At 35.3% G+C, this 23,789-nt stretch overlaps 1 long non-coding RNA gene across 1 annotated transcript; it reads right to left on the bottom strand.

The window, feature by feature from the left end:
* Positions 1 to 23,518, bottom strand: LOC113081412 (uncharacterized). The gene is made up of 5 exons (XR_003282180.1): positions 23,218 to 23,518; positions 22,197 to 22,320; positions 6,160 to 6,353; positions 1,006 to 1,207; positions 1 to 350 (listed from the first exon to the last, which is right to left on the bottom strand). It is a non-coding gene; the product is annotated as an uncharacterized LOC113081412 (long non-coding RNA).
* Positions 23,519 to 23,789: the final 271 nt, after the last annotated feature.

Raw genomic sequence — 23,789 nt, 5'->3', positions numbered from 1 at the left:
AATTACAAGTTTGCACGGCTCCTGGAAACACACTATAGCTGCAATTCGTGCCTGACAGGATTAACTGTGGACACAGTAAATGACACATTATGGTGGATGGTGAAGCTGGGATTCAGCAATTTGGTTTCAGCTGTGCAGCTGAGCAGAGAGTGATGTGGAAGAGACTTGTTGAGCAGATAACTGCGTCCATCATCCGATGCTTGGCAGCTAAAATCTTCTCTCTAGCCTGAGGGCATTAGTATGGTAGGGTTGGACTTCCTGACTGCTGGCTGTTGCCTTCAGGCTGGGGGAAGTGAGGGGTTTTCTGTGATGCATGCCACTGTAGCCCCTCAACCTTAAAAAAAGCTAACCTGGGAAGGAAGAACAGGGTGCAATTGATCCAAAACTTCTGCATAAAAAAGACTAGAATCAGGGATATTATTATCCTTTCACTAGACCTAAAACCATAAAACATCCCTTGAAATAAAAACATTAAGTGACTTCTCATTTTCATTTAGTTTAAAGTTAAGGATTAAAATAACTAAAACGAAATCAACAAAAACACAATAAACTTAAAAAATAACAAAAACACAACAAAATGACTAACTAAAATGAAAACAAAAAATATAAAATCCACTGTTTCACTCAAAGAAAATCTACTAGAAGTTACAAAATAAAGTCTGTTTTAATATTATTCTGTAACTGTTACATTAAATTGAATATTGAATTTCCATGAATTTCTGTGATGTGCACATTGCAGCTCAATATTGATTCCAGCAGTGATTTCACAAGTCTGAGATACTGAACAATGCAAACTAACTTACAATACTGTGAAAATTATCATTTGGACACGTAAAAAAAGAAAAAGAAAAAGAAGCAAGCATACATGGAGCATTTGCTCACACGGACAGATCACGATTTATCAATCACATGATCAGTCACCTTTTACGTGACTATGGCTGTCAGTAGACAACAAAACAAACAACAAAAAAGACTCTCATTAAAAAGAGTTCTTGATCAACCCACATTGCACTTGGCAGTGTCCTGAGTTCAGTGAAGAGGGTGTAATGCCCTGGTTCAAGGCTTTCAGTTTGAATAGGACAGGAAGTTGAGGAAGTAACAGACCCATCTGGCCAGTGTGAAGCTGTGGAGTCACACCATAAGTTCATACAGAGAGACCAACGCTCTAACAGAGAGATCTACAGTAACCTGGTCCGAGACTTGGTTTCTAAGAGAGAGACAGAGAAAGATAAGTAAGACAAAGATCCAGTAGAGGAGAGGTGATATTACACAGGTTAAAGTAAGCTGGCTGTAAATGATTTAGATTGTGTTGGCTCTGGCTCCATGGTGTACAGTAAATGATGACTTTAGACAAACCACACTAGGTCATGTAATATTAACAGTGTGAGAGAGAGAGAGCAGTGTCGAGGCCGTAGTACTGTAAGTCCTTGGGGTGAAACGCGTCTCACATTGTCACAGCTAACAGCTTTGAACTGACAAACAGTAAGTGAAATCACGTTCATTTCCTTACACGTTCCCTTGGGGAAAAGAGAGATGAGAGGAGTGAGAAATGAGAGGAGAGGAAATTCACTCTAATTTCTGAGTATTCAAACTGTAGAAAGCTTTTTGAGGTGGACAAGTTTGACTTCTCAGGCCATAGCTGCTGTGTCAGACTGGAGATGTCACACTGTGGGATCATATCTACCATCTGACAGGAGCACAGCGACTGCATGAACACAACACAGGCTCAAAACCGAAAGCAGGGACTGGTGGTCACCAATTGTCACTCATCCTACTTTGCCAAAAACCTTGCAAAAATGTCAACAGTAATTTGTTGCATGCTCAGCACAGTCCAAAAGTTATATATATAGCAATTGTCAAATATATATATATATATATATATATATATATATATATATATATATATATATATATATATATATATATATATATATATATATATATATATATATATAATCTTATATATTTATTCTTACAGAATAACACAGAAGTCACGGAAGTAGATTTTGCATATAATATACATGTAAAAATATATACACAAAAATTATGAATTAGACAGCTATTCAAAGGTCGATGTTTTGCTGCAAAATGCTGCATGTATTTGATCAAAAATACATTAAAACTATGAAAACCTTGTTTTAACCATGGGATAAAAACTTAAAGGTAACTGCAGTTTATATCTGACAATTCTAACTTTTCACCTCTTAATTTTAAATATTATTACAATTTAACGTGTTTTCTATTCTTACCATCTTTAATAACATAACTCATTCCTGTGATGGCCAAGCTGATTTTAATTTATTTAATTAAAAAATAAATAAATAAATAAAGAATGCAAACTGCATTTATGTGCAAAATAAATATTTTGCTACATTATACTCTCTAGTGTCTCTAGTGTCACTTTTGATCAATTTGATCAACACTTGCTGAATATAAGTATTAAGTTATTGAAAAAATATCTTACTGACCCCAAACTTTTGAACAGTAGTGTAATAGTGTAGTGTGTGGGCCTGTTTTTGTGACATATCAGGACACAGGGTATGACACAGGTATTTCAAGGAGAGGGTGACTTATGAGGACATAACCCATGTCACCGTTTTTTTAAACACTTACAACCATACAGAATTAGTTTTTTGAGAAAGTAAAAATGCACAAAGTTTAGGTGTAGGTGTAAGGATTAGGTGTAGGGTTGGTGTAGGGCGATAGAATAGAGTTTATACAGTATTAAAACCATTACGCCTATGGGATGTCCCCACTTTTCACAAAAACAAACGTCTGTGTGTGTGTGTGTGTGTGTGTGTGTTTGTGTGTGTGTCTGCGTGTGTGTGTGTGTAAGTGATTCCATTACAGCCAAACCGGATTTTTACATGTGACACTAGAGTTAACTTTGGATCCTGCATGTATATATTTAAGAGTATAACTTTGTGGATTTTGTGAATAATCCATATTTAACAAATAAAAATAAGATAGAGATTGTCATCACAGCTGAGCAGGAGATTAATTACTGTCTGTCTGTGAGCAGACAGAGAATGACAGAAAGAGTGAACCCATCATATACCTCCACTCCTCGTTTCTCATCACCTTGCATATGTTAGAAACCTGAAAACGACTAACTTTACAGGAAGCTGAGGCATTAAAGCACATTTGAAACCAATATGTCACAACATTCTTAAGCTGGTAGAATGTTTAGGGGCGCATGCATCTTTGCTGTGTTATGATATCCAACAATTCTATGTGGGCAGCTCAGTGGTTGGCAGAAAAAAAAATGGAGTCTGATGGAGGGGTGGAAAAAACTTAATGTCACTTACCCACTTACCTAGTCCTGAATTATTTACTTGGTTAAGACTAAAGCTCACTTCAAGTTTCCTAACATTTCTATATCTGAATTATTGTATTTACAAAATGGCAACTCAGAAACTTTAATCCTGTTCACGTACTCTTTATTGGAAAGTATTTATTTCTTGGGAAGTGGCCACAATGCCAGAACTCTTCAGACAATAGATTGAGTACATCATAAATAGATGAAAAAAGTTTTTTTTAAATGAGTGGTTACTTAAAAAAAAAAATGGCATCAAGTGAACACATATGTTGAACTTATAATAACGTTAATAACACCACGGATCTTTGCATCACATATTTAAGAGATTTTAAAGTACATTAATACACTCAGATATGTCATTATACTTAATTTATATTTATATTTTAATGGAAATGCACTACAGATCTGTTAATCACTATACAGGCTAATCTTTAGAATTATTAATGAAAGGTATTACAAAACGCTAAACATGGGACTCGTGATTAGTCTGATTAATTACTCAGACCTCTTTAAATGCTGAAGTGTGTAACTAGCATTTATGGTTCATACTTAAGGAGCTGCTGACAACTATGCTTTAATGAAAATAACCACTTAATTAACTTTATAGGCTGTGTATTACAATGATTATACATTATATTATATTAAATGCAGGGGTAAAAAGGAAACCACATTCAAGCAATTGTCAAATCTGTACTGAAGTTGGTGGACAGTGGCTCACTGCATATTTGCATATGCATAAACTGCAAACTGTGAAATCTAAATTTGATTTAAAAAAGCTAGGCAAACATATAAATGGATCAGAAAAGATGCTCTTTTCTTCTAATTTTCTCCAGACACCATTAAGTATTTTGAAAAGTGCAGGGGCACCTCCAGAACCGTGATCACAGATCGCTTGTACAGTGAGGCTCAAAATAACACTTAACAGTGTGAGGCTACAGAATGAATGCTAATGTCACTTTGCTTTCATGGGGAGACTAAGAAAAATAACCTAATTTCTTCATGACGTTGCTTCACAGAGTGTGTGTTTCAAAGAAAAGTGAGTGGGCTGTATAGTCCACAAAGAAAGAACAAGACCCATATTTCTGTATTTTAAAGGAATGGTTCACTCAAAAAGGAAAATTCTGTCATTATTTACTCACCTTCATATTGTTCCAAACAAAAACACTGTAATGGCACCATAAAAGTGGTCTATGTGACTAAAGCACTCTATGAACTCTTTTATGAGTTTTCATGTTATATTTTATCGTCTTACATAACAATTCTTTTAAAATGTCAACTTTTGTCATCCAAACCAAAAAAAAGAAAGAAACCTTACTGGTCTGAGTGTAAGTAAATGATGGCAGAATTTAAGTTTTTGGATGAATGGTTTCAGTGAGTCAGGCTTTTTGTGCTAGATTGCTACAGCTTGTATTAAAAACCCCAACCACCATAATAGATGATAACGCAAACATTTCAGCTCACATCAAACTAAATCAGTTGGTGATGGTCCGGTTACTTCTCTAGTCTTTCTCTTTCTGCTGTTTCTGCGAGCACAGCAATTGCTAATGGATTTTAGATTCTGCATTCTGCACTTTGCTGCCATTTGGTTTTAATAAAGAAGCGCTGAGGCAGACGACATTGAGTTTCATGTCTGGGTGCTTCTTTCTTTCTGTATCGCCGTGAAATCCTTTACAAGCAGAAGTGAGAGTCTCTGCGCTGACAACTGTCAGGGGCCCTCCTTCAAATCCGAACGATTTTTTCCTCCAAATCATCGTGTTCTTCATTATAATGGTGAGAATAAATCAATATGATCACTGCTCACTGTTGTGGAAAGTACAATATAGTAGAATATAGTGGCGTGGGGGGGCTGGGGGGCTGGTAAGTTGTGTGCCTGTGTGTCTCAGTGCATTTAAATGCTTTGTGAGGTCCCACAGAGTCCGCGTAAATGAACGAGAGATCTTATGGCACGAAGTGTCTGTGGGTTACTGGTGTGAGAGGAATGACACTGTCATTTTTTAGCACTGAGATGACATCAGGGACTTGACAATGAGGTGTTTAAGAGCAGACACACTCTTAATGTGTGGGAACCGGTTCGTTTGAGTGCTGCTGAAACTCTAACCTTGTGACTTTTCAAGTAATGTGGCAGTGAATATCGCAGAACCTCACTATTATAGAAAGAAGAGATTAAAAAGAAAGAAATTCTGATAAATATAAAGACTAAATCTGTGTAAAATAAATTTATTTTACTGCTACTTTAAGTCAGTATTAAATATTATTAAATAGAAAATACATATTTTTAATAAATAAATTAAATATACAGTTCCGTTCAAAAGTTTGAGGTCAGTAAGATTTGAAATGTTTCTGAAAAAAAGCCTCTTATGCTCACCAAGGTGCCATTGGGGTGGGGGTTCGGGGGTGATGTTGGGGGGCGCAGTAAAAACAGCAGTATTGGGAAATCTTATTAATTTTAAAATTATATTTGAGAAATAGAATTTATTCCTGTGATCCAAAAGCTGAACTTTCAGTATCGTTACTCTAGTCTTCTGTGTCACATGATAATTCAGAAATCATTATAATATACTGATTTGGGTTCTCAAGAAACATTTCTTATTTTTTAAAATGTTGCAAACAGTTGTGCCGCTTAACATTTTAGTGGAAACCATTAAAATAGTTTTTCAGGATTCTTTAATGAAACACATTTACGTGACAGATTTTTTTTGTTGTTGTTGTTTTTTGTTTAACAGTATAGTCTTTACTCTTTTACTCTTTTTATCCATTTACAACCCTTGCCAAATAAATAAACTTATGGACCAAAAAAAAGATATTAAAATGCAACCACTTTGCTGTCGCTGATGTCTCACCTGGCGATAGCATGAGTACAGCAGCGGGACATCCTGATGAAGGAGCTGGAGCTGGCTCTAGTCTGCAGGATAGTCTCGACGCCTCTCAGCAGGTCGTTGGTTTTCAGAAGCAGCAGCATCTGTCAGGGAACCCGGTTCAGCAGCTCACTGATCTGAGGGATGTACAGCGCCGCATTCGTTCAGATCTCCACATCCTGAGGGGTAAAACAAAACAGTGCTGTTAGAAGATTGCATTATTAAGCGTATATTAATATGATTATAATGAACAGAATAATTGGTATATTCTTCAAAAATGTGCCTTTTGTGTTACACAGATAAAGGAAAGTCATTCATATGGGTTTAAATATATAATGAGAGAAATGTAATTTTGGGACTACTCTTTTAAGTAGACTACATTACAGATGATAGCCTTGCCTTTCTAAAGGCACATCCACCTAAATAAGTTATTAAAATATTCAGAATTAGGGGGCAGAGTGCAGAGAAGAGTGTGCATGAGAGAGAGAGAAGAGAGGAAGAGAGAGAGAGAGAGAGAGAGAGAGAGAGAGAGAGAGAGAGAGAGAGCAGGGTGCAGGGAAATGGAATAGCTTATTTCACAGACAACTGAAAAACTAAGTGCTTGAAACTGCGACTGTGAAGATTAGCTGTTTTGGCTCAGTCACTTCAGCAACATCAGCTCCCGAGTTGATACTCCCAGCTAATTTTTTATTAATAACCATGCATGAAAACCTCCATTCCTCCCCCTGCCTGACTGAAAAAAAATAAATAAAAAAATCGTGGTTTCACTGGGCACATTCAAGTCCAGGCTATAAGCAGATATTTATACCTGTGCATTCTTTCACTAAGCAGTATGCTCTAACTTACCTTATTTGCCGAATTATTTCACTTTTTTTTTTCTTATATATTATTCCTTCATTCATTCTTTATTCTATTCATTAGATTTATTACTTTAAGATTTACTTCTTATTTATTCATTTTTTAACGTCTATATATTGAGCTTTGGGTTTGACTGACATCAACAACAAAAACATATGGGAAGCAGTTCATAAGCATGTTAATTCCTTACTATGTATAACCATTTTAATTCTGTATTCACATCTCAGATCAATCTCTAAATGTAAAGCACTTTAACCACTGTTTATGAACAATTGATGTTATCTAGATTTCCATTTCATACAAATGTTATTTTTAAATATTCTGTAAAAAGAATCCTGTATAACTGCTTTCACAAAAATATAAAGCAGCAAACTGTTTTCAACTATAATAATAATAATAATAATAATAATAATAATAATAATAATAAATGTTTCTTGAACACCAGAGGAATGGGTTATAATTATATTGTATATAATTAAATATAATTAATATAAAGCTATGAAAACTGTTTTTTTATTATATATAATAATATTTAACAATATTGTTGTTTTTACTGTATTTATTTATCTGAATAAAATAGACAATAATGAACAACTCAACATAGACACTGACAGTACAGACAAAAACACTTACCGTTATGAAATTTTGTGGTCTCGGTTTGACAACAGCAGCAATTTGATTCAACAGCTATTAATTCCACTGACCAGTAGACCAAGTGATTAAAATCACAATTCACAATTAACAATCACAAACCTCGATTAAGGTAATTAAACTTAATGTAGTCCTTGCAAAAACATAAGCCGATAGTACCATAAAATGACAACATTGTAGGAGACAAGGTACAAGGAGCTGTACAACTGCACATTTTGACTTATTTACTCCGAATACAAAATGTGATTCAATTTTAACCACTGATATACATTCCAATTAACTTTAAGAGCCTATGTGTAAAAATCTAAAGTGATCCTACATTGTATGAAAAAGTAGCCTAGTGGTTAAAGATCTGGACTAGTAACTAAAAGGCTGCATGTAAAAACTCCACAAGAACCTGGGGTTGTTCTGGATAATGTTCTTTTGAAACATGTTTTAAGTCTCTATAAACCATAATGATAGGTTTACACATACATATGAGCTGTGATGGCACTGCAGTATTTTCAGCTCTTGGCTATGCTGGATTGTGGTGCGAAGAGCAGGTGAGGTGAATGTGACAGTAGGTGGATTCTGCCGAACATTACAGACACCCTGTGTCCTGTCCTGAAATAACCCAATTTTACAGGGTATGTACATCCTCAGAAGAAACATTAGGGGGCCAGCAACCAGAGTGGAATCTCTTCTTATGAAATCTTTCTATATACACAGCCTGTCTTCAAAATTAGATCTTACTACCAAAATAAAATGATAATAGTATTATATTAAGGTCCGACTGTTCATGCAAACAGCCCCTGATGGTATCACTTGGGCATGGCTCCAACAGTTGGCATCATCCTGGTTGTGTCTGGCTCAATATTACCCCAGGGCTAATCTATCCTGAGAGGGCCTGGAGCCAAGAGACATGTCTGGGGCCTGCAGAGACCCATGAAGACCCCCAGCAGCCCAGGGCCCACCACAAGCTGCTGCAACAGCCAGGATAGGTGTAGAGCTGCCTCAATGCCAAACACATGTCTCTGGAATAAGGCTGGCCATACAATTTGTACCACCGAGATGAGAAAACAGGCCCAGAGGAACAGAATGATCCAGATATATTAAATAACAGATAACACACACAAACAATCCACAAACAGTCACTTGTTTAGGAATAGAAATGCACTGGTCACACTAAAAAGAACAGGTTCCTATAGAAGTCATTCATTTTGGAATCATTTTGATAATATTACCTGTACTTTATGGTTTTGATTTACCAAATAGAATCTCAAAAGAGTCCAAAGACTTCAGAAAGTCTGACTACACTAGGCAACATGTTTAATCTACATGTTGTAGATTCAGTATCGGCTAGACACTGACTAGATATACAGCCATTGGTCATTGGTCAAACATTGCTAATCACCTAAAGTAAGCAGCAAAGCGGGTCAGGATGTCAAAATCCCAAACAGGTTCTGTTATAAAAGGGAATACAATGCAAAGACAATATCCCAAAAGTGAGGTCCCAGAAATTACTTCAGTACCCTGGCAGGATAACACGTCTGGTCATTTAAGTGCACTCCAGCAGCAACAGTATTTTAATAACTGATTGCTCTGCTGTGACTTGAGCTTGAAAAACTTGTGCAAGCTTTATTTTCCTGTCCATTTATCTGCTAATCCTTAAATCTCAATCTCTAAATTTCCTTCGGGGGGTGGGTGGGGGGTTTAAGGTGCTAAATTAAGTGGATTTAAATTTGCTATCGCTTGGGTGGGATTTACAGGCGCCGGCAGCAGCAGCGAGCAAAAGTGAGGGGTTCGGATTAAAATAGGACACTGAACACTTGGTCTATGACCACAAGCTACTGCTCCAACATCCAACTCATATGCCCTCACATCTCTTTGCATATATATCCTGCCACTTGCAGCAACAGTAAGACAGTGACAAATGCGCTCCATCTATTTGCACACGTTCTCTTTAAAGAAAGACTAACTTGACAGGCTCACTGCCTTGTTTCCTGTGGTGCTGCATAACTGGTTATAGTCCAAAACTGACTTTGGGCTTGTTCCAATGTCCCCCATCTCTGGACTGAGTCTGTCTGGATTAAAAGCCCACTAAGAGATTTCCACCTCTCATTTTTTGGACGAATGTAAGCCCAGACCCTAGAGAGTTCTATGGACTATATACACGCATGCAAAATTTATTGAGTAATTAATTAATTTAGATATTTTTAAGAAACTGAAAAAAGCACAAATGTCAGGGCATGACAAAACTTCTCCAGGCCCCCAAAATACCCTTAGACTCCAGAAGGTTAAGTAATCATTTATTTATTTATGTTTAACATACTGGCTTGCAAGTAATTTTTACTCTATGCAAAAGCAATATCTAGCCAAATAAACATGTAGAATGAATATATATATATATATATATATATATATATATATATATATATATATATATATATATATATATATATATATAAACTTAGTTTTTTTCTTTTACTTCTGCATGCCTAGAAAACACCTAAAAAAGTTTGTCATCCAGGCTAATCTTCAGTTTTTATTTTTATAAGTTTAATTAACTTTGCACGTTATTATTTCTCTTCGTTATATGCTATTTTTTTTACATGCCTGATGATGCATTCTGCCTTTCAGCAACCGAGCCCCAACTCTCAGCTTTCGCCTTCTGCTTTTGAAGTTAGCCGGCACTTCAAAGTTCAACTACAAGGCATCTCTCCACTTTAAAGACGAGGGGTAATCATGAGGTAAGTCACCCCGCTGCTCCGTTCATACGCCATTGTGCCCTGATGACTCTTGGGTGGACGCGGTGCGCTGCATAAAAGGGTCAATCGCTCTGTGTGGATGTGAATTGGACAAAATCAGAGACAGACTGACTGGGTCATGCTACCAGCTCCGACAGCTGGAGAGAGAGACAGTCCTGATTAGCCATGCCTCTCTCTTATCTCTGCCTGTTCGGTACAGCCGAAGATGAGAATATGGTCATGTCCTAGCGGCCCTCCCTCTGGGGATCTTGGTGAACAGCCAGAGAAGGCCAGGACTGCACATAACTAACCGGCCAACAGAGTGTTACCCATCAAATCAGTCAGCATTCAGGAGCATTGAGATTGATAGTCAGTCCTTAGTCGAATACTTAATGAAGAAAAATGCACAGCTTGCCCTAGGAGAAAATAAGGAAGAGGACGTTAAAATAACAATGTGACAGTCCTTCTGCATATTCATAAATGCTCCAAATAGACATTCCATTTCATCCCCGTGAGGAGTCAAAGTCACTACATAAAAGGATTAACCGCTTAACGCTCTCTGCTCTGCAGCTTTCTGTATCAAGGCACTAAGCAAATGGGTCGATCTGATCAAACGAGTGGAGGTCCGCTGGGAGATTTGGAGAAGCGTAGTAGAAGCCACCTTCTGATCTGAGTAAAGGCCTATATGTGGTACAAATAAGCAAGAAACTAAAAAAAAAAAAACCTTTAAAAGAATGTATCTATGTGGGTCTTTATAATGAGAATAATGTTATATTAGGATTATTAGTTAATTGATCTAGGCATCAAAACTATTTTAGAGCATGGAGAAAATCTTAAAAGTCAGAACTTTTCTATATATTTTATACACTAATGTGTTTAAATCAACTAAATCAACTTGGTGCCAGAACTGTTTATTGTACAAATGTAACAAATATGCCACACACACAAAAAAACTTTACTTATGAAATTATATAAAATTATATAAAATTATTATATAAAAATGTGAATTTGTTTAGTGTGAATTTATTCCACATTAAGACAATACACCTTGAGACATTTATAAGTGAAAGGGCAAAATGCAAAACTACATAAATAATGGGCCACTAAGTTGTATAAACATATTCTAAAAGAACTGGATGATGCAAACAAAAGCATTTTTTTTTCTGAATGCTTTACAGGATTGAAAAAATCTGAAATAACTTGAAAGTTTGAAGAGAGATGAGGTGGAGGTACTTTTCTATTTTTTGAAAAATGGCCCTGGAGGTACCATAAATACCAAGCTGACTTGGCAAATGTGACACTGGTTTCTTGTGGCCAAATGTTGATAAGAGCAAACGAATATCAAAACAAAAGCTAACTTGACTTGGCTAAACCATCAGACCTTGAATTGAATTTGTTCCACATTAAGACAATATGCCTGAGACATTTCAAGCGTTAACACCAAGGAAAGCACTATAGAAAATGTCTGGGTTATGATTCGATTTTACTGTGGCCATCCGACTGCACAGACGCAAGACGAAACATCTACTGTAAACGGAATTAAAATGTCATGTCTTTACTCATCCACTGAGAAAGCATGCAAGCACGGGGCTTTTAATGGATGTTTACGAGAGCTGCGGTTGGTAATAACGTCAGCTGGTTTAGTAATAATCGAGATTTATGTGACTGCGTAAGTGATGGGAGGGGACTGGGACAGTAACTATTAAATTCTTTGCACACAGAAATTGGTTTAACTGCTTAATTCAAGCTCACTGGACGGTGGAATATTTAGAGCTCAGCTTTCTGACAGTAAGCCACACCAGGACAACCCAACTTTTTATAGCTGTCCGCCAAATAAAAAGGCCAGAGCCACTCAGAAGAGAGCTTAAGTTCTTTCTTTCAGCTGAGTGTGTGCCCTGTCACAAAGCCGGAGGCTCAACATTAGATACTGAATGGTACTTCAAAAATCGAGGCCCAGAATGAAACAAACACGCTCAGTTTTTGTTTTGTTATTTTTGGTTGTTATTTTTTTCCCTGCTCCTTCTCAAGCGGGGAAAGAAAGGTGAGTCTGACAGGTGTGAAGTCATGTAGGGATAGGCTTTCAAAACTCAGCCTTCTGTAAACATACTGAATCTCTGAATCGGCTCTTCTCTGATGGACAGACAAAAACTGCTGACCACAGGAGACCTAGACATGCTAGCATATAGGTTTATATAGCAGACAGGTCGGACAGTCTCTCCCTTAACTATATGCCACTGCGGGGCAGACATTATGAAACATGGGGCTGATCAGCAAGGACAACGCCATGAACAGCCAAAAAAAGCTCTCCCCTGGGACAAACACAAAAGCAATTACACAGGAGCGAGGCTATTCGTCATGCCTGACACCACAATTCATTATTCACAAATACGTAGGCTTTTCAGGGCTCTATGTTAACCGAGTAAGCTTAGCAGGGGGTAAGAGGCCACGCTTACCAAAAGAGCTACCTAACTAACTACTAATAAATACAAAAACACACACGCACACTCATACATAATGTCATTTTTTATTACATTTTTTAGAAATTGTTTAGTATATATATTTTTCTATATATGCATAAATATTCGCTCCACAAGACTATGGCTCAATAAAGTTATACATTTATATATATTCTAGACTCAGTCACACACTTCTACCTGCAAGGAAACAGCTTTATTTTGCAAGAAAATGGCACTTTTCTCCACCGTCAAGGACTAAAAAAAACACAGTCAGACAAAACAATCCATTTAAAGATTGGAAATAATGACAGAAAAGACTTTAGCACATACTGTATGAACAATGCAGTGCTCTAGGAACTTGCATTTAGGCCGTCGTATAATTTCTGGGAAGTTTAAAGGGCAAAGCTATTATGTTCAATTCCATGTTCTCAGCAACATCTAAGAGGGTCAGCTTTGTCAGACACATTTTCCATCACGCAGAACTCATCGCTCATTCTACAAAATGACTGGCAAAAAATAATGAAATAAATAGAATAAAATCCCTGTCTTGGATATTAGAAAAGAGATAATGATGTTAATTATTACTATAATAAATTATTATTTAAATTATTGGTTACACTTTATTTCAATAGTCCACTTTAGACATTCTACTGACTATAAGTAACTTTGTAACTATATGTCAACTACATATCAACTAAATCTCAGAAATTTGCAACTACATGCCTACCATCTCTCAAAGTAGACGGTTAGGGTAGGTTTAGGGTTACTGTTAGGGGTAGGTTTGGGCTTAGTATAAGTTGACAATAAGTTTACAAAGAAAGTGTTAGAAGATATTAAGCAGACAGTCTACTAATACACTACTAACTGCTAGTTGACATGTAGTTGCAAAGTTACTTACTGCTAGTAGAGTGTCTAAAGTGGACTATCAAAATAAAGTGTTACCAAATGATTATTATCATTATAATTGAAAATCTAAATGTGTAGTAATAATAAACTCCCATTAGAGTAATACAGACAGGCAAGTAGTGTAATGCCAGGCAGACAGGTAGTGCACTCACATTCACTGCTCTAGACACCCCCTGGGTCTCTGTTTTCACTTAGCATGCTCTGGTTCAAAGCTCAGTAGTTACTTTTTCTTTTTAGCATAAACCCAATTTCAGATAACGGACCCAAAGCCAACAAAAAACTTTGATTAGGACTGAGGAGAAACCTCTGGAGACGGTGGTGTTTGCAAAGGAGGCCTCTCCTCATCTGTTGGAGGAGATTGATTCAAAGGAGATTTTCTTTGTTTCGCCTCACCAAGTAAAACCGTAAGTCATCCCTACTGCATTCACGTGATAAACTTTATGTTTACGTACAGACAAATGCTTGACTTGTCACAAAGTGTCTATGTAAAAAGTCCGTCCATGCTCATGTTTTGCATGGTATTGATTGTCTGTTTTGGTGGACTATAAAAACTCTGTTTCACTTGATCTACCTTGGCTTTAACCTTTTTATTTTGTTAACTCTCAGTTTCCTCTCACTCATCCATCTTTCTTAGGCTCTATTCTACCCATATCTATGATCTACAGACAGGTTACGTCTCTAGCTCTCACTTCCTCCCAGTCTTTGCCGTCTCATCGCCCCCTTCTCATCGCCTTTTTACAGAAATGATTGCAGCTCTCAATTCATCCACAAAGCGAGCATTTCTCCAGCACAATGAATGTAAATTGCACTCATTTCAATTTCAGCACTAATGTTCTTGATGTTTGTTCCTGTTTCACAGCAAAACAAACCAAATGGAATACAGTTCCGTTTGGTGGATTGCAAAATTAGGATTTAGAGCATATTTTGCAGCCAAGTCACTCTGCCATCCCTGAGAGAAACTCTAGTTCATTTGGCTGCGGTCTGATATATGATTATGTTCTGTCTAATCAGGCATGTAATTAGACAGCAACAAGTAAAAAAATTATAAAAATGATGAAAAGAATGACATAAAAAAAATGCATGTCAGTGTCATATATGAACATGATCCCAGTATTTGTGGTCTAGATGAATCCAATCCAGCCTGCAGCAGTTGTGAAATGTGGAATTAAAATAGTGTTATGCTATATTCTGTTTAACTTTCTGTTTTTAGCTGAGATGTATTCTAAAAAGTTCTTTGCATTGCTGTATATCACACATCAATTCTAGCACCCACACATTTCTTTATCTTTGACATTGATAAGTAAAATCTCTATATACGAACACTTTGTTCATAAATTAAAAAGATCATAGGCAGTTGTAAAGTTAAATTAAGAAATTAGTTGCTATAAATTAAATGATTTGTGACCCTGGAGCAAATAAAACCCCCAAAATTTTGATAGGTAATCAATTTAGATAATAATAAGCTTTCCATAGAAGTATGGTTTATTAGGATCTGACAATATTTGGCCGAGATACAACTATTTGAAAATCTGGAATCAGAGAATTCAAAAAAAAAAAAAAAAAAAAAAAAAAAAAAAAACAGAAAAGTAAATATAGAAAATAGAGAAAATCGCCTTTAAAGTTGTCCACATGAAGTCCTTAGTAATGCATTTTACTAATGATAATACATTTTTGATATTTTTATGGTAGGAAATTACAAAAAACAAAATATCTTCATGGAACATAAAATCTCTTTCAAAGAGATTAAAACAGGCCTTCATAGAATGTTACCCTCCCGCCTGACTCAGAGGTTACCGTAATTATGGAACATGATCTTTACTATAGAAAATTCTATCATTTTGACCCATAAAATGTATTTTTAGCTATTTTTACAAATATTCCTGTGCTACTTATGACTGGTTTTGTGGTCCAGGGTCACATTTTGGTAGCCATTTTATACATTTTATTAAAAATACAATAAAATCTAAGAATTTAATATTCTAGGAACAATTACAGTTGATTTGTAAACAACTGTACATCTGTAAAGTAGTCCATATATCATCTTAAGTTTAAGAAGCTGTTCATGTTGATAATGTTCATAAAAGTGTCTTCATAGAAGAATATGAAATCTGTTCATACACATCATATAATAATCATAAGGTAATATAATAATAATAATAAAAAAAAAACTAAATAACTATTTAGTTTTAGAAATGAATTAATATGTAGGCACAAGTTGTTTTCATCAACAACACTCATTTCAAGAATTTAAGGATTAGTCTTCAAATCAAAAGGTTTCAAGATCATGTGAAACTTAAATTCAGTCAGATGTGTCCAGACATTTGAGTTTATATAACCGCAAGATCACATCAATATCTAAAACCATTGCATATTTCAAAAACCACCCTATTTACACTCTGAGAAAAAAAGGTACAATGGTAACACTGGGGAAGTGGTGCCCTGAGGTGCAAAAGCTGAAAGGTCCATATATAAACAAGGACTTACAGGCACTCAAATAAAGATGGTGAATGGATAACCACATATTGTAGGTACCACATATCTGTAGTTGTACAGCGAGCTAATAGGGCTGTGGTTTCTGTGGGCAGTGGCGGTGCTGGGTGGCATGTAATTGCTGAGGCAGACCTATGAGAGGCTGATGGAGATACAGAGAGAGAGAAGCTTTTTATCTGTGTAGGTCTGGTAGACAAGGAGTGCGTGTTCTCTAATGAGGGGGACGGTTAATATTGACCAGCACTCCACTTCACTCGCAACACTAATGGTGTGTTTTTATCAAAATGTTTGAGTGGTTTTGCCTTTACTGCACTTCAAATACAGAAACCTGTAGCTCCAGTTGAGTTTTTGTGCAGGTGTTTCTCTCTCTCTCTCTCTCTCTCTCTCTCTTTTTCATGTGGACTGTCGGAATGAATGTTGTTGTCAAGAGGGAAACAACAAAGCTGAACAACAGAAGGGATGATTTTGATATTGATCTTATTTTTGCGCTCATATACAAAAAAGCCTAGACATACTTGACTGAATTTAAGTTTCTCGTGATCTTAAAAACTCTTCTATCTGAAGAATTAAATACTTAAAAGCTTGAAATTAGCACTTCTGTCAAATATAAATAGCGCCTATGCATACATTTTTTTTTTTTACAAAACAGCCAACAAGTTTGTGCTGAAATATTAATTAATTTTAATTATATTATGAATATTAAAATATAATACATTAGAAGAATATCTATATTATAGAATTAATATATAGAATTAAAAAGAAGATATATCCATCTATAAAACTAAAAGTAATAACAATAATTGTACTACTAATAATATATTTATTATAGAATATTATTATAAAATGCATTTAACAAAGAAATATAAAAATAAACAAGAAAATGCTAAGGCACACCAAATCTAATTCGTCAAAATTAACTAGAATTGGACAAAGAATTGGAACAAAAAAGGTACACAAACTGCATGTACTGTATGCACCAGCGCAATAAATTTGATTAATTGACAGCAAGCTGGATTCTTAAGCAAAAATATTCCTAGTGCATTCATATTTAAGCGTTTAATGACCATGTGTAAAGCTGAATGCTGATTGGAAATTTAATTCAAGTCCATCTCTTTTCAGTGTTAGAATGACAGTCAGGAGCTTCTCTGATGCTACTGCTGGTTTCTGCAGAGACAACAGCATTAATATTGATAGTCCTGTACAAAGCAGACTAGCTGTGGATAGGAAACACACTGCACTGGACACAGAGTGTTTATATACTGAGAGCCCTTCATACAGTCAGGAGGGAACCTGGGATCTCAATCACACAATGAGAGAGCTCAAAGCACTGTTACTTGAACAGCAGCTCACAAACAAACATACTGTATGCACCTAGACTTGTGAGGATTTCCCATTGACTTTCACTGTTAATTAAGTTAGTTAACTTTCATACCTCTACAACTGGAATAGTTGAGCCAAAAAAAAAAAAAAAAAAAAAAAAAAAAAAAAAAAAAAAATCTGTCAGTGAATTAGGACTAAAACTTTCAGACTTTAATAAGGATGTAAAAGCAACATTAAAGTTCTATTAAATTTGACTATACAACTATGCTCAGCTGTATAATCTTGAATCAAGACACAATAATTTGCCAACTCTCATTGAAAATAACTTTTGGTTGGAGCAAAATACAACTTAAAGGTTTCCCTAAATGTCTCAAATTTTCAGAAATACTGCCACAGGTAACCAAAATTAGTGTGCACACTCAACCATATATTTTTGACTCTCTTCTTAGGAATAAAAAAGTTTCTGTTCTACTTATGCTGCTAATAAATACAATGTACAACAACTCATGCCCAATAAGAATTCTGTGGCAATGCAAATATTTTGGAGCATACATTCAAATGTGCAGCACTTTAAAACACTTAAGTCAAATAATATTGAGAATGTATCATTTCTTTTACTGGCTTACACGCTTAGATTGTTTTTTTTTTTTTTGTTTTTTTTGGGGGGGGGGGGAGGGGGTGCAGAAACATCCATCCAGCTGCAAGAAGTTATTCCCACTTTCAGGTGGAATAAGCTGTCAACCTCCACACAAACACACATATAGAAAAATCTCTGCATCTCTACTCTTCTCTAGCTTTCTCTTAATCTATTTGTCTTATAAACCTGGCATTAAGCATTACATATAATATGACTATATATGATTTGCTTTGTTACGAATTATGCTATACAAATTAAAGCATTTTCAGAATGAATAAATGTAAATGAATGGTTCCATGGATGTTAAATGGTTCTATATTGAACCATAAATGCAAATAAAGAAGCTTTATTTTAAAGAGTGTAATGCAACGTAATCTGATCTATTATATGTGCACATGGACAAAATGAAATGATTACCTGGCTGCAATTCTCTAATGATTTCAGACAACAGAACTGTTCAGAACTCAAAATAAAACCAAAACATTGCACACAGAAAACTTTTAAAAAACTGTGTGGGCTAGTGACGCCATGGAGGCTTGGAGTCAAGCATGATTCATCCCATACAACAGATCATCACAGACTTCTTTAACCTCATCTACTAAAATACAAAATTGAAGAAAAAGACTCAAAAATTGCAAAAACTGAACAAAGGAAGCAAATTACCAAATATCTATATTACACATAAAAGAACCGCTTACTTAGTTTCTTGGTATCGACAAACATCATCAATCTTTTAAGTTGAACTATGTCACATAAAGTAAAAACTTTTCTTTTTTTTTTAAAGATGCATCTACAAAATATAAAGATATAAGATATCCCCACGTGGGCACTTGATTTGTAAATAACCCTGTGGAAGCAGTGTAGTTGCAGTCAGTGGATGCTAACAGAGCGTGGGATCAGATGAGGCAAGTGTGATGTGTGTGTTTGCATCTGCTCATTCTGACCTGTGAGGTGAGCCATGTGGACAGCTATGCAAGACTCAATAAAGCACTACCATAAATATGTTCTTGAGCATTGCTTTAGGCTGGTAAAAGTCCCTAACATTCCACATGCAAAACACAACAATGGTAACACTCGAAAACACATAATTAAAAAAAGAAATGCATGCTATGTTGTCACCACATGACACATAACTCAAAACGAACAACACCAGTGGCAAAAACACTAAACACTGAGGTAGTGATTTGCATGAATTATTCAAGCCACGCTGCATGCTGGGAAATACAGTCCAGGATCTAGCACTGCAGAATTAATTAAGAATTAAAAAGGGCAATTAAAAAGAAAAAATGGCATTTGATGTCAAATAGGTTGCAGAAAATTAAAAAAAATCAGCATTCCTGTAGCTTAACTTTTAGAATGGCAGTCCAAAAAAAAAAAAGTACAAACAAAATTATTGTGAAATGTTATTACAATTCAAAATAACTGTTCTCTATTTGAAATTACTTTAAAATTTTAATTTCCATTCATTTATTGCTAAAATGTCAAAGCTGCATTTTCAGAAGCCATTACTCCAGTCTTCAGAGTCACATGATCCTTCGGAAATCGTTATAATATGCAGATTTGCTGCTCAGAAGACATTTCTCATTATCTGTGTTGCTGCATTCAACACAGTTGTGCTGCTTAATGTTTATGTGGAAACTGTGATTTTTTTTTTACTATATTCAGGATTCTTTGATGAATAGTATAAAGAACATAATTTAATTGAAAGTAAATTTAAATTAATTAATAAAAAAAATCTAACTGATCCCAAATTTTTGAATGGCAGTGTATATGTACTTATGTTAATTTCTACATTAAATACTGAATAATGCATACTTGACACATGGTATGTGTCATATTGATGCTGCTGGAGTCTAAATCATCAATAAAACCCTTGCACAAGTACATATAGACTCAAACACAAGAATTCTTGATCTCCTCTTCTAAAACAAAGCATGAAGCTCTGTTGTTTTTAACGCCCATTATTCCGTCCTAGCAATACAATATGTTCTTATTTCTCCATTATTATGCAGATGAGACAGTCTCCCTTTCTGCAAATGCCACAGTTGTATATGTGAAATACGCCTCTATAACTGCCTATAATTATTTCAGACCAGACTACTTCAAATCATCCTGGTAATTTGGTGATGTTTGGTGGGGGGCTTGGAGAATCAGACACTTTCAGAGGGGTATAGAGAAGGTAAGAGGTACTACACCCCACTAAAAATGCACACCCAACGCAAGTGGTCATGGACCGGGCCATAATTATTCTCGCAAAGGATTCTGGGTAATTAATCTAAAAAGAAAGCCACCTGGAAAGTGCACTCAAATGCTGCACGCTGAGATGACTGACTAAACAGGCCTAAGTGGAACACTCCTGAAAATGATGGGGATCTGAAAGCAAGTAAGCAGCAAATCAGCTAATAGTCAAGTGTGTCTGATGGTGTCAAAGGCTGGTACTGTTTCCTGTTTGGTTTTGTCAAATTAAATGGAGCATAATAAATCCATCTTCAGAAACGTACTGATGTAAAATTTAATTCAAATGGCTTACTTATAGTTGACTATGCATATTACATTAGAACAGAATAAATTATTCATCATTACTATAAAAACCCACTTTAAGATTTTTACAATGTTTTTAATGATTTAAACTTTAGATAAATGTAAACATGTTAATGAATGCAAACCAAATGTTTTTGCACTTTTGTTCAACAAAAGACAAAATACAACAGTACTTTTAAAATAAGTGTGCAATACTGTACTTTTGAATTCATTATTGAATATTGCGCATAATGGGATTAATTGCAGAAAAAAAAAGAGATTAATCGCAGTTTAAAATTTGTATAGTTGCCCAGCTCTATTTTAAATAAAAGTAAAAAAGTTAATAAAAACAATTCAAATGGCTTAGTGTTAACTAGTAAGCTATTTATACTAAGACATGTTACATTATTAATATTTAATGCACAGTACTACAAAGAAAAATAAAGTTATAGTTACAGATAATACTATTATATTATTAAGATTATCAACAAAATTAAGAAATTAAAAATAAAAGATTTAAATGTATATAATGTTTAAACCTTAATATGCATAATCAACTATAAGAAAACCATTTATATTATATCATAAATTTATTTGAAAAAAAAATAAAATCTATTCGGAAAATAAAATCAGAATATAAAGCTTATAGTGTGTATTGTTATACTAATGCTGAAGACTTCTGTTCTAATGTGTACTCTGAACAATAAAACAATAATGCTTAAAGATTTATAAAAAGGGTTTGTTATTAATTATATTATTCATTATATATTAGGCCTATATTAATATGATAGCTTTAATGTACAATAACAAATAGTGTGTTACTGAAGACTCTGATGCTCTGATTTAACATGATTTTACAGCCCAAATGTCATGTATAAGGTTATGTAATAAAAGTATAAATAAATGTCCCTGACACCCTCCAGATGGCCAAACGTCCCCCACAGAGGCCTGGCCTTTAGAAACCCTCTACCACCATCACACTGACCCAACAGCCCTCCTCTGGCCACGGGGCCACCAGGCCAGCCACCGGGACAGTTAGTTAACCTTGTTCAGAAATTTAGTTAACTGGTGTTATTGTGGCCCTTTGTGACCACTAACAATAATTAAACAGCACTTCAGTCTGGCAACTTTTTTTTCAACATGGCAAAGGTAGGCTTTCATATGTTTTGACCACTCCCTGGTTATAGACACTTATCTGACAGTAATGAAAAAGAGGCTTTAAGGAACAGCATTGTGGCAGCAGTGGAGTCATTCAGATTTTTGGGGTTGCAGGATGTACTTTTCTTGTCAACTGAAAAAGGCCCAGATGACACAGTTTTACTCAGCTGTTATAGAGTTGGTTCTGTGCACTTCTACTGTAAAACTGTCTGGTTTGCGTCAGCCAGCAAATCAGATATAAGAAGACTGCAATGGACTGTTGGTATAGCTGAAAGGATAATTAGTGTGCACCTGCCCAACCTTCAGGACTTGTACACCTCCAGCGTGAAGAAACGGGCAGGAAACATCATCACACACCCCTCTCATCCCGGGTACAACCGGTTTGCACTTCACCCCTCAGGCAGACGTTATAGATCTCTGTGCACTAAAGCATAGAGACAAAAAACTGATTTTCCCCCCCATGCCATCTCCAGTTTAAGCAGCTAGCAATAAAATGACCACCTGTCTTCTGTAATTCATTTCTTAAAACTAATTATTGTCTCTCTCTCAAGTGTTATGTAAATACATATACATTTTTTATTTATACAGCTGTATATACAGTACAGTAAATAATGCACACATTTTTACATAAATCCTCTGTTACAGATGCATACCACATTATTATTAATATTTATTTCGTTTTTTCCCCCTTAGTCTTATGTTCTTTCTGTTCTCAATGGCTTGGTGCTATATTCGTACCAATAGTTCCTAAAAAAACACAACAAATTCTTTGTGTGTTTACACACACTTAACAAATAAAGCTCATTCTGATTCTAGTTAAATTCAATATGGCATCCAACCTGATTAAAGTCTATTGCTAGGTTACATCAAGTAACGACTGTTTAGCTTTGTTCTGGCAATAATAATAATAATAAATAAATAAATAAAAAACACTACCAGTCCAAAGAATGGAAAATACTTTTGTTTATTGTGATTTTAAAAACCAACTGAAGCTCAAACGATTATACTTAAGTGCTTCAGATTCGTTTTATAGACCAATATGTATGTATGTATGAATTGGACCCGCTAATAAAGGAATAAGTGTCCAGCATTCACGGGGCCTCCTTCAAAACTGTTTAAAAGGTGGCTACTTTGGTTAAGCTAAAATTTTTGCATTTTTTGGATCACTAAATAATATTTTGCATTATTGTAAGTGGAAAATAGTTTTAATAAAGAATACGTACGTGAATAAAAAATACATATCGGTAGTGTCTGTTGTAGACCTGGTCAAAGTCCCCTCACACATGCAAAATAAAAGGTCTCACTTATGCTCATAGATTACCTCAGTTTGAGTGACAGGTGTCTGGCTGATACCAACATTTACTGACGTCCAGGAGCGGGCGGTGAGGACACAAGTGAACACAGGATAGAGCTGTAACGCTCGATGCCTTTCAAGTCTCCCTTTATCAAACTCTGCCACAGTCTGCAGTAGTCCAACCTGAAGTCCTGGTTCAGCACCTTGGACAGAGACACAATGTGTTCTGTTAGTGTTTGAGGTGTCTGAACAAATGTTCAAAAGTAAAAGTCATCACTCCACTCTTCATTGTCACATCATCCTTCAGAAATCATTCAAAAATGCTAAATGTCTGCTCAATAAACATTTTCTTAGGTTTCTAAACTTTTTTTTTTTTCCAGGATTCTTTGATTAATAGAAAACTCAAAAGAACAGCATATATCATATTTATTTGAAATATTTTTTTTTTTTTTTTTTACATTTTTAAAAGTTCTTACTGTCACTTTTCATCCATTTAATGTATCCTTACTGAAAAAAAAGTATTAATTTCTTACAAAAAAATAAAAATAAAAATACTGTTCAACATAAAAAAGATAAACATCAGCATACATTTATAATCC

The sequence above is a fragment of the Carassius auratus genome, unplaced genomic scaffold, assembly GCF_003368295.1.
Source record: "Carassius auratus strain Wakin unplaced genomic scaffold, ASM336829v1 scaf_tig00034290, whole genome shotgun sequence".
Taxonomy (NCBI): Eukaryota; Metazoa; Chordata; class Actinopteri; order Cypriniformes; family Cyprinidae; genus Carassius; species Carassius auratus.
Note: the sequence above shows the minus strand (reverse complement) of the source record. Positions and strands in the feature narration are given on the sequence as shown.